Source organism: Vigna umbellata, chromosome 11 (assembly GCF_029865625.1).
Source record: "Vigna umbellata cultivar VRB3 chromosome 11, Vumbellata_1.0, whole genome shotgun sequence".
NCBI lineage: Eukaryota > Viridiplantae > Streptophyta > Magnoliopsida > Fabales > Fabaceae > Vigna > Vigna umbellata.
The window spans coordinates 16,856,023-16,868,597 of record NC_142175.1 but is presented as its reverse complement, the minus strand read 5'-3'; positions in this window follow the sequence as shown (position 1 = coordinate 16,868,597).

Below are 12,575 nucleotides of genomic sequence, written 5' to 3'. Positions count from 1 at the left end.
CACCTATCCTGCACCTGCTAACATAGTTGTGGTGAAGGAATTCTACACCAATGCAAAGAAGATGAAGCTGATGATGATGAGGCATTTGAAGATGATGAAGATGAGGAGGAAGAGGAAGATACAGAGGACAGCTCAGACTGATGAGGAGCTGAGATAGCATTTACTGATGAATGCTATCATATGCTTATACTTTTGTTGGTTTAAGTTTTCTGAACTTATTTGTTTTTGTTTTTAGATTAGAGTTTGATGTACTCTATTGAACACCTGGTTTGTTATGATGGTTTGCTATTAACTGTAATTGTTTGATAAGTAATGCTTGATGATGATTAGTGATTGATTGATGTTGAGATAGATGTGCATTAAAATGCTTAAACAGGTGATTCACAAACTTTGTGAACAAATGCAAGATATTATGATTGTGGTTGTGAGATTAAGCAGGATGTGTTTGTCAAATGTGAATGAGTTTATATGTGAGGTTTTGAGCTCCAGATATTTGGTATGATTGAATGTTATTACTTTGGAAACATGAATGACTTTGCCCAGGTTTTCTATGATTGAATCAATTACTTGTTTTGCATCATATGATCAAGGCCGTTTGTTGGAACCCTTTTTATTGGCCAAATTCATAAAGTTAGCCCACTAAAAGAGAACACTTTGTGTTCTATCCTTTGAACCCTTAGCCTTGAACATACACTGAAACCCTTGATTGAAAATCTTTACCTTGAGTTAAGTAGAAAATATTTTGTGGTATTGTTAAATGTTCAAGTTTGGGGTTGTTAGGAAAACATGAAAAAGGAAAAGCATTGAGCTAAGAGCTAAAAAGTAAGAATATGCAAAGAATAAAAGAAAAGAAAAGAAAAAGAAGCAAAGCTCAATGCAAATGCAGAGGCAAGTTGGAATGAATAAGAATAATTGTGTTGTTATGATTTTCTTAACTCAAGGATTTTGTGATCCAGAAAAACCAATTTTCTTGTTAGCCCAGCCACAGTATAAGCCATTGAAAAGTCCTTGTGATGATGCATGTTTGTGAATGATTTTGATTATGGTAAAATGAAAGGCAAAGTTGATTCATGTGACATTGTGATAGTAGAGTGAATGAGTGATTACCTTTTATACACTTGTGTGTTGAGTGAAACACTTTACCTAGTGAGGAAATATTCCATTAGCACATGAACATCCATGCTTAATTGATTGGTCATTCATGGAAAAGAGCATTTGTTGGGTATTAACTGACTTTGTGAAACACTAAAGCATGTGCACATCTTGATTGAACTCTTGGTCATAAGTTTGATTGAAGTTTTTACTTATCTAAAAAGAGGATTTTTGAATGAGTGAACCATTGATGAGAGGGTCGCACCTCTCACAAAAGTTGTGCATAAAAGAATGCAGTATAGTGCTAGGACATGACTCCTAGGTCGTCTCTCAAGGACCAAATTTGGTTCAAGTCTCAGGTCAAACACGCAGTGGGGGGTTTTGAAAGTGTTTTTGTGGTTGCGGTAAAATTAAATTAAACTGGAAATTAAATAAAACACGACCGAATATAATTGAAAACATTAAAATGCATGAAAACATTTAAAGAAAATAATACAATAGATAAATATTCAAACACAATTCACCACCAAAAAGAAGAAAATCAATTCAACCTATAATATAAACCATTCTTAGGCAAAGGAATAAAAGAAATTAAATTTTTCTCTACCATTAACCGTGACTCATGTGCTTCATTCTATAAGAAAACCAAGTCAGCCAAACTAATTTCCTCTCCTGCCGTGACAACACACACTACCTCTTAATTGAATTGCTTCTCATTTCTCAAAGAAAATAAACCTGCAAAGTGTTAATTCCAAAAATAAAAGTGGGGTAGCCTTTCTCATTTCTCATTCAGCAGCCGTGACAAGGGGAATAAATTCCCATGATGTGACCATGTGCTCTCTGCTGCCAGCTTTTCTTCGTCCTAGAATCACCATCCCGTGAGCTTCTCTTCCTTGCTCCACATCACGGACAACACTCCATTTCTTGAGAAAAGAAATCTATCACTGTACCCTTGCTACTCCTATCTAAGTTATCCATTCATTCTTAAAAGATAAAAGAGATGTATCAATGGCCTGGGCCACCTCTTCCTTCACGTGAATCAACTTCTTCATGAATCAAAGCAAACCAGCTGTAAAGTGCTTCTATTCTCCCACTCCACATCAGCCATCAACGTCCCATCATCCTATACTGTAACCTAATCTACTCCTCGTTCCATGAAGGCCAAATTAAATGCACCGTGTTTGCTTATAAAGTAAAGAATTGAGAATGTGCTTCCTCTGGACGAGACATTGCATGATTGAATTTCATATTCCTCTTCAAAAATTAATCGACGTGCACTACTAAAAATAAATCATCGTGTGAGCACTTCTTCCAGACGTCAAAGCGTGAGTACATCCCAAATGAAATCAGCGTCAGCCGTGACCGTATGTGCACCGTTCCAGCTCCTGGAATGAATTGCTTTTTCTTAAAAAAATAAAATCACCGTCCTCTTCTTCTAAGAAAATGAATGCACAGTGTGCTTCCTTCCAGGTCGTGACCCCACTTTCGTTTTTCCAATTGAAAATCTTGTGCCTTCTTCCAGCTCAACACGCACATTGCTTAACTTCCATAAAACAAATCTCAATCACCGGTAGCATCTTCTAAAGAAAGAAACACTCTTTTTTTTAAAGTAAAAAAAATGAAAATGACTGTGGATGTGGCAGCAGGAGCTGAACCCAAGCTTCAAACAAAGGTGCACAAAACCAAATGAAAATGAAAAGGGAAATAAAAAAAAATCAGCAAAAAGAAATCAACGTTCTCTTCATTCATGCCAATGAAAACCGTGTTCCAAGAACCAAGAGCAAAATGAGAGAAAAAGAAACTACAACGGGGTGGCGGCTGTAGTATGTCCCAGCCCTCACCCGTAACCTTCCATCTCTACCATCTGAAAAAAAATGCTCAAGGGAAAACTCTCATAAAGCTGGTGGCTGTCCCCCGTTAGGTCACCCCCCCAGAAAAAAAACTCCACTGAAGCTCTTCTTTCACTCCATCCGTGGGCTTTCTCCTCCCTGTTGGCCGCGTGGCGTGTACACCTCCCAGATGTGCGCATATCTCTTTTTCTCCAATGCTGGATGCCACCTCACGTGGTTGAATGTGCTGGAAGCCAAACCCAATTCAAATTGCTGGAGCTGCTGGATGCACCCCCTCTTCCCATGTGGCTGCTGGAAAATGAAGAAAATAATTTGGACGCGTGGCAGCTATGTGTTGTTCATGATGAAACCCTTTTATTCTCCAAGGCCATCACCTTTAATTTGCTGGACGCCACCCCCTGCCCGCGTGACCAAGCCGTCCGCTGGAGTGTGCTGCTTCTCATGTGCTACTGGACTCCCGTGTGCGTGGACCGGTTTCCCATTTCTCTCCCCGCACCTCCTAAGATGATTCCCAAGAACTCCTTTAACCATTGTGGGCCGTGGCATTCTCTTTCCCAGCCAGCTGGACCCGTGAGTTCCTCTTCAAAATGTGTATATCCAAAGCTGCTCCTACTTGAAGGCAATAAAGAAACCAAAACTTCAATTTGTGGGCCGTTCGTGTGCTTCTTGCTGGACGTGGCCGTGGAGTGTGCTTCTCTTTTCCAAAGAAAATGACTTTGTTGGTGGTGGATGGGCTTCATGGGCCGTTACCTTCTTTGCTGCACCCCAAAATATGAAATTCACACCTCCTCACTCATTTAGCCTCTAAATGTCCCAAATTGTATTTCCAAAATTTTCCCTACAATTAATAATGCAAATAATTAGCTCAAATCATTCAAATTAATTAAAATAAGAATTTCTGATCAAATTAAGCACAATTAGGAAAAATGGGAAAATACCGGACATTTAAGCACAATTCCCCGATTAATTCTAGTATAATAAACTAAGTGAAGTGAATAAAATATTGACTCATCAAAATAGACCACACTTAGTCTTTTGCACTCCTGGGCAAAATCAAGACGCAGATCAGGGAATAGTTCAAAGGACATCCAGGGTATGACACAAACTTAGCACACAGAAAACAAAGACATCGCAAGGAAACAAACAGAATTTACACAGTCCTCAAGAAATCTGGACAGAGAAAAGAAGTAGACAATTCCAACACAGAATGAATCAGAGAAAGCAGATACTCATGAAATCATCCAAGCAATTCAAGACATGGCAAAATGATCAATCAGCTCAAAAGGTGAATCAAAAGTAACAAAACCTCACAGATGCACTATCAGTGTTTCTCAAGTGTCTTAGGTAAAGAATTTCAACTCAATGCACTCAAGAAAGCAAGCAACACTAGACTTGGCAAGCCTCTAATATCAACACTCAAAACATATGCATGTTCAAATCAAAAGGTCTTTTATGGGTGAAGTGGGGCCAAGGACAAGGGAGGATAAATGTGGATAAGAAGCTACAAACCATAAGGAACAAAGGAGCAATGGGGAACAAGTGTAAACACATTCAAACACACCCACAACCTCTACTTCCATCCTCTTCTTGACTCCATTATTCACAATTATTCACAATTTTTTTTTTTTTACTGTTTTTCTGCTCTCTGTTTTTTTCATCTTGTCTCTTTTCTTTACTCTATTCAGCACACAATTTCAAGAGACAAGATACACCACATAATTACAAAAACACGATAAGAAGAGGACTCACTAGCCAATTCCTCAAAAACCCCCAGGAGACCACACTTGTTCCCAAAACACTTCCAAAGCTCCAAAATTCCCTAAGGTTAAGGTAATCATGGTTTTTCACTTAGGGCTAGTGTATGAGCTTCAAAACAAAGAAATGAGGAAAGTATAGGCTCAACAAGGGTTTTCAAAGAATCAGAACAAGGTAAGCTTATTTGGCTAGAGAGGCTCAAAAACAAAACTGCCTTTATCACTTCCAAACATGCATATCAATCAAGACTTATCAACAAGAGTCAAGCCAAGGCATATGCGCAAGCAATCAAGAGACATATCACACACAAGAAAGAACATAAAGTGGCTCAAATCTCACACAGGGTAATTGTCACAATCAATTCAACCTCTCAAACATCATAATCATCTTCCCAAGCAAAGAAAAGCAAGGGATTTCAAACCAATAAGTATCAATCAAGTGAAGTGAAAGACGAGTCTACAACTTTAACACAGTCCAGAAATGAAGAGAATCATGCAAAATTGTATACAAGATAAAACAAAACTACCTAGAAAAGAAAAAAATTTAACACGAAAAACAAAAACTAACAAAGAAAAATAAAAATCTCCCCTAATAGACCACACTTAAACTACACAGTGTCCTCAATGTGTCACAAACAATAAGATCAGAAATCAGAACAGTGAACAAATCATGGACAAGTGCAATAAAAGTACGGAAAGGGGGAGAAGAGAGAAAGAAAACTCCCCTGGTCATGGTGGCAGTTGCCAATTTTGGGCTTTCAGGGAGATGTCTTCCACCACAGTATCCAGCAAGAAGGTTTTGAGGACGAACTGCTTCATCCTCCAGATTTGATCTAGCAGGGAGATATCATCCACAGCTGGATCTAAGAAGCAAGGATTGTTGATGAGCGGGTTCAGCTGGTGCCTATGGGTGCATGTTGGTTAAATATATGTGTACCTCCTGTAACATGGTTAGTGCAATGTGGTTCCAAAGAAATAACATGCAGGGGTATAACACCCAATCTCAGTGTAACAGGCTGAACCTCAGATACATCCTCAGAACATGAATCAATTTCAGATGTAGAAACGATATCAATAACAGGCTCAGATTCATGTTCAGTGCATGGAGAATAAATATTCAGATGTGGTAGCAAAAAGTGGTTCTCATCATGCACAGAGGGAGAATTAAAAACATGCTCATCAACAGTATAATTATCAACATACCCCTCAACAGCATAATCATCAACAGAATAATCAAATTGAGGTATGCTTACCTTCACTTCTCTAAAGCTTGGAAAAGTGGTGAAAGATGAAAATGGTCTACCTGGCTCACAAATGTTGCTCATATATGCCTGGTCCTCAAAATCTTTCTCGGTCTCCTCAGGTGCAAGAGTGGGACCATCTGAAGGTGGGAAAGTATGTGGCGCAGTAGTAAGCTCATGACTCTTCTCCCCATCTTCTATGTTGATGCCACTATCATCATCATCTGGAATCTGAACAGTCTGAAATGGTAACTCTGAATCTTGAGACTGTTCCTCAGTGAGTTGAGTGGCCATCTGCCCTATCTGATCAGTCATACTCTGAATGGTAGCTCCTATTTCTTGCTGGAACTGCATGTTCTCTTGCTGAAACTGAAGGTTCTGCATGGTCATCTGCTCCAACAACTCCTGCAATGTAGGCTTAGAAGTAGAAGGCTGAGGAGCTATTTGGGCAGGAGCATCATATTGCTGACTCTGATATTGCTGGACTGGTGGAGGCATGAAAGTACTCTGGAATGGTGGTTCTTGATATTGATGCTGTGGAGCATTATACCATCCCAAAGTAGGGTCATTCCATCCAAGACCGTTGCTGTAAGCATATTGCACAAGGGAAAATTTGCTCAGAAACTGATGCTCAAGATATCCCCAATCGGTAACGGATCTCAGAGGAAGAGAGTCTTTCCAATCCTTAGCTGCTCCTTTTAATGAATGCGGAAATGCGCTCAAGAAAACGTAATCAAGAGGGACATCTGGAGGCTTCATTGAAGAGCACATGATGTGGAGCTCCTCCAAATGTCTGTGTGGGCATTCTCCTGCAAAACCATGAAACTTAGGCAGCAAATGTATCAGTCCAGGGGTGAGATCGCAATGAAGATCATCCTCCTTAAGTGAAACCGGCTCACAAAGAGCACTCTCAGAAATTAGAGGATGAGTCGTATTGTTCTCAACATAGAAATCAGCAGAATATGAATTACAATCAGAGTAACATGCAGAAGGAGAATCATAATCAGAGGCACTAGCAAAACAAGCAGTGTTCACGAAATCAAAATAGGTAGACATGGAAAAAGAAGAATACTAAAAATCACGAAACAAATAAAACACAACACATTTATACATCCAACACGCACACACAAAACAGAACATCACATCACATCACATCACATCACATCACATCGCAAGATAAAACACAACACACACAAACACAACAAAAACCTAAGACCGAACCATTGGTCCCCGGCAACGGCGCCATTTTGATGAGAGGGTCGCACCTCTCACAAAAGTTGTGCATAAAAGAATGCAGTATAGTGCTAGGACATGACTCCTAGGTCGTCTCTCAAGGACCAAATTTGGTTCAAGTCTCAGGTCAAACACGCAGTGGGGGGGTTTTGAAAGTGTTTTTGTGGTTGCGGTAAAATTAAATTAAACTTGAAATTAAATAAAACACGACCGAATATAATTGAAAACATTAAAATGCATGAAAACATTTAAAGAAAATAATACAATAGATAAATATTCAAACACAATTCACCACCAAAAAGAAGAAAATCAATTCAACCTATAATATAAACCATTCTTAGGCAAAGGAATAAAAGAAATTAAATTTTTCTCTACCATTAACCGTGACTCATGTGCTTCATTCTATAAGAAAACCAAGTCAGCCAAACTAATTTCCTCTCCTGCCGTGACAACACACACTACCTCTTAATTGAATTGCTTCTCATTTCTCAAAGAAAATAAACCTGCAAAGTGTTAATTCCAAAAATAAAAGTGGGGTAGCCTTTCTCATTTCTCATTTAGCAGCCGTGACAAGGGGAATAAATTCCCATGATGTGACCATGTGCTCTCTGCTGCCAGCTTTTCTTCATCCTAGAATCACCATCCCGTGAGCTTCTCTTCCTTGCTCCACATCACGGACAACACTCCATTTCTTGAGAAAAGAAAACTATCACTGTACCCTTGCTACTCCTATCTAAGTTATCCATTCATTCTTAAAAGATAAAAGAGATGTATCAATGGCCGTGGGCCACCTCTTCCTTCACGTGAATCAACTTCTTCATGAATCAAAGCAAACCAGCTGTAAAGTGCTTCTATTCTCCCACTCCACATCAGTCATCAACGTCCGATCATCCTATACTCTAACCTAATCTACTCCTCGTTCCATGAAGGCCAAATTAAATGCACCGTGTTTGCTTATAAAGTAAAGAATTGAGAATGTGCTTCCTTTGGACGAGACATTGCATGATTGAATTTCATATTCCTCTTCAAAAATTAATCGACGTGCACTACTAAAAATAAATCACCGTGTGAGCACTTCTTCCAGACGTCAAAGCGTGAGTACATCCCAAATGAAATCATTGTCAGCCGTGACCGTATGTGCACCGTTCCAGCTCCTGGAATGAATTGCTTTTTCTTAAAAAAATAAAATCACCGTCCTCTTCTTCTAAGAAAATGAATGCACAGTGTGCTTCCTTCCAGCCCGTGACCCCACTTTCGTTTTTCCAATTGAAAATCTTGTGCCTTCTTCCAGCTCAACACGCACATTGCTTAACTTCCATAAAACAAATCTCAATCACCGGTAGCATCTTCTTGATACAAGAAGGTCTAACACCATAGGACCCATCACAAGAGGAATGGCCAAAAAGCTCCAAGATGAATATTCTCCTCAAGGTCAAGTACTATTTGCTATCTTTGGATGGAAAATTGGAGAACAAGAAGATATGCCAAATCTGCCAAAACATGGAGAAGGGTAAAAAGGACATTTCTATACAAAAGGGGTGTACTTATCCTTCTATGGGGCTGCATGAGTAATTGTTTTTCTTCACATAAAACTTGATTTTCACGTGTTTTAGACGCTATACATGTAGCACATGGGTTCAGATCTGCCACGTGAAAGTTGAGTGCTTAGAGCCTTGAGATTAATCTATAAAATCTCATAGGAAAAGCTTGTAAATCACTTTTGGATTGTAGTAAAGAATTTCTGCTGAAATGCATAGTAAATTCCTTCTCCAAGAGTCACTTCTTAGCTTGATTCCCATTGCAACTTTCTTCCACTCTAGGAAGCCTTCTGAGTTGTGAATCACCTCTCCAAGCTAGCCTCCATATCCAACCACCATAAACACCAATCATCCGCTGCATCACATCCAAAGCTCCTCACCAATCTGCTCTTGAAATTCCAAATCTGCACACCTCTGCATCAGATACAGCTCCTGTTACATTGGTTGCAGCCACTGTCCAAGTCTCCTTGCACCTCCAATCTCACGGCTCATCTTCTCCACATCTCCTAGGATGTATCAAGTGGTATTCAGAGCAAGGTTCTAACTAGAACCGTGAGATAAGTCCAGATTTTCTTCCATTTATCTGCTGTCAAAAAATTTCCTGGTTGTCTTGCTGTTTTCTGAAAAATTCTGCAATGTTTCATCAATCATTGCTTTGTTTAGGATCTACTCTTAATTTCATTGGCTACTAGCTGTCGTTGTTTGAGTTTTCCTTCATTTTATTCGGCTGTTATTAATTGTTTGAGTCTATTTTACCATTTAAACATCATTTCTGTTTTTGTCTTAAGTCTTGTTAGTTACTTTGCTGTTTTGTTATCAAATCTGGTTTTTCTACCAAGTTTTACCAAAAATCTGAGTTGTTTGAATGTGGCTACACCAAGTAAGAGCAATGAATACTTCAGAAATGAGCTCAGGTGTTTAGATCTATCATTCAAACTCAAAATCTGTGCAGTTTTTTTTTTTAAAATCCTGACAGCATTTCAGTTCTGTTTTTGTGCTGCATTGGCACTGTTTTTATGGTCATTTACTGTTCTATTGAACAACAGTTGGTTGATCCATTGTCTGAACCATTTGGAAGATGAAATGAGTTGATTCCAAATAGTTTGTCATGTGGCAAGAGTGTCCAAGCATTTGGCCGAGATGCATGAGTTTCCTTGAGTCAATTTTGCTTAATTGTGTGTGGTTAGTATTAGATCATTGCTAATCATCATCAACACTGAATTTCTGCATTTGTGCAAATTTCAAATACCATTTCTAACTCCTCCTTGCTGTTTTCAAGTCAGAATTACTTTTGAATCAAAATTTGACCATGCTAGTTGTTAAAGTTAGCTGAAATCTGGTACTGCAGTAGTGATTTTCTGTTTTATATAGTTGTGATGCATCCAATTAGTTCCAACAAGTCATCATTCATCATCAAAACATGTTTGAATCATTGGAAAATAACTAGGTGCAGTACTGTTCATTTGGTCTATTTTTCTGCATTGAAAAATTGACTCTGCTGCCAAAAACTGTGCTGGTTTTTTTTTTTTTCTGTCAAATTCTGCACTGCATTACTTTGCTTGATTCATCATTTTTAGACGCAGTAAAAGCCATGGTCCATTTAAGATATTAAGATAACAATTCAAAAGAGATATTACAAACGTTAAAAGGCAATTAGGACCATTGCATCATCAGTTTCGAAAGTTTGAAGTGTATAAAAATCTGGTGCAAAAATCTAGTGCAGAAATCTGGTGCAAAAAAAAAAAAATCTGGTGCAATTCATTCAGGCATTTCATCAAACAGTTTTGTCAATTTTCAATGCATAGCCAATTCGTGTGTGATTCTGATTTAAAGTCTTTTATTGCGTTTTAATTCTGTTCTAGAGCCATTCCTAAGATCATTTTGATGTGCCACCGTGATTGATAGCCACTTAATTGCTTGCTTTCTGAATTTTGAACACTCTGCACACCATCTGTTTGACAAAAGTCCTGGTGTTGCTGTCACTTGGATGTGATTTTGCTGGCAATTGTGGTGGTAGTTTCTATGACTAATTGGTTTATTGGATAGGTGAACTATAACTCAAATGGCTCACTGCAAGTGGAAGCATCAAAGGAAGTTCAATTGGTGAAGAAAAGTGAATGAAGTTGAACCTTGAAGAAGGAAAAACCGTGACTGCAGCAGCATTCTATACTGCAGAAAATTAATTTCTTGGTTTAGGCACCTTGCAGCTGAGAGAATTGTTTGGAATCCAGTAGATTCAAGTTCTTTGAGAGCAACCAAAGCTGCATACATTGTCCCTTAGCCTATTTTTAACTTTTCCTTTCCAATTTACCAAATTTCTTTGTAACTTCCATTGTTTTTCTTTGGTTGTAAGTTCCAAATCCAAGCAAGTGAGGTGCTAGAGTTCACAAGTGCTCTTCCCTCATTTGTAACTAGACTCAAAGAAGTCTCACAACCTAAAATTGAGTAGTCGGTGAGTGTGTCTTAGATCCAAAGTCTAAGCCTCACCTAGGAGACCTCACTTTAATGGTTTTTCCAATTTTCGACTAGATAACATATATCTTGTGCGAATAGGAAGCTCTCTTAGGGGTCCGAAATTAGAGTTAGGTTGTGTTCTTTTCTTTGCTTTTTGTTTTTCTTTGTTGTCTTTAAGACTTAAGTGGATTTAAGAGTGATTTTGATCTAAGGACTCTAGTAAGTAGCAAGAAGCATATTTGGCAAGGAAAAGGCTTGGTACTTAAGCATTCCTAATGAATCACCTCCCTTACCTGGAATATTGCTTCAAGTGAAAATCTCTAGTCTTTACTTCAAGAATAACATTTAAGTCCATCATAATGTCTAGAAGGCATTCTCCTAGGATTAGTGATAGTGAACAAGAACATTTTTCTCTTCAAACTTTAGTTAATGAATTCAAGGAAATAAGAAGAGAAATGAATGAAGAGAAAGTCAATAGAGAGCTTCAAAATGCTGTTATTCAAGATGAGTTGAGAATGATAAGAAAAAGTAAGTTTAGGGGAAGTCAGAGTGCAAACTCTCAAGAGGGAGGGATGTCTATGAGTCTGGGTGATTATTACCCTCATCAGCCTTCTACTTCTAGAAGGCATAGGAGAAATTCTCATGCACCCCCACCCCCTAAAGAAGTCAATGTTGTGTTGCCTCACTTCCATGGGAAGGACAATGTAGAGGCTTATCTTGATTGGGAGATGAAGGTGGAACAATTGTTTGAATGCCATCAAGTGAGTGAAGAGAGGAAGGTCTCTCTAGCTACCCTAAGTTTTCAAGGGTATGCAATGTATTGGTGGACTGCCTTGGTCCAAGAGAGGCTTAGACATCAAGCCCCTCCCATCCACTATTGGAATGATCTCAAGTCTGCCCTTAGGAGGAGACACATTCCCTCCTACTACAATAGAGAACTCATGGATAAACTCCAAAGGTTACAACAAAGGTCTATGACAGTTGAGGAATATAGACAAAAGATGGAGTTGTATATGATGAGGGCAGGCATAGTAGAAGGTCCAGAAACTACTTTAGCTAGATTTTTAAGTGGGCTCAATTTTGACATAAGAGATAGGGTTGAACTTCTACCTTATAGAGATTTGAATGATCTTGTTCAAATGTGTATAAAGGTAGAACAACAAAACTTGAGAAAATCTTCTTCTAAAAGAATTCAAGTTCAACCTACTTTTGAAAAGAAAATTTTTAAAGAAAAAGAGCCATTTAAACCTCTAGCCAAAATAGAAGAGAGATCCAAGAAAGAGACACCCTTACACACAAGAACAAGTGAAATCAAATGCTTCAAATGTCTAGGAAGGGGTCATGTATCTACTCAATGTCCTACAAAAAGAAACATTATTTTGAAAGGCAAGGACATTTATAGTAGTGAAAGTG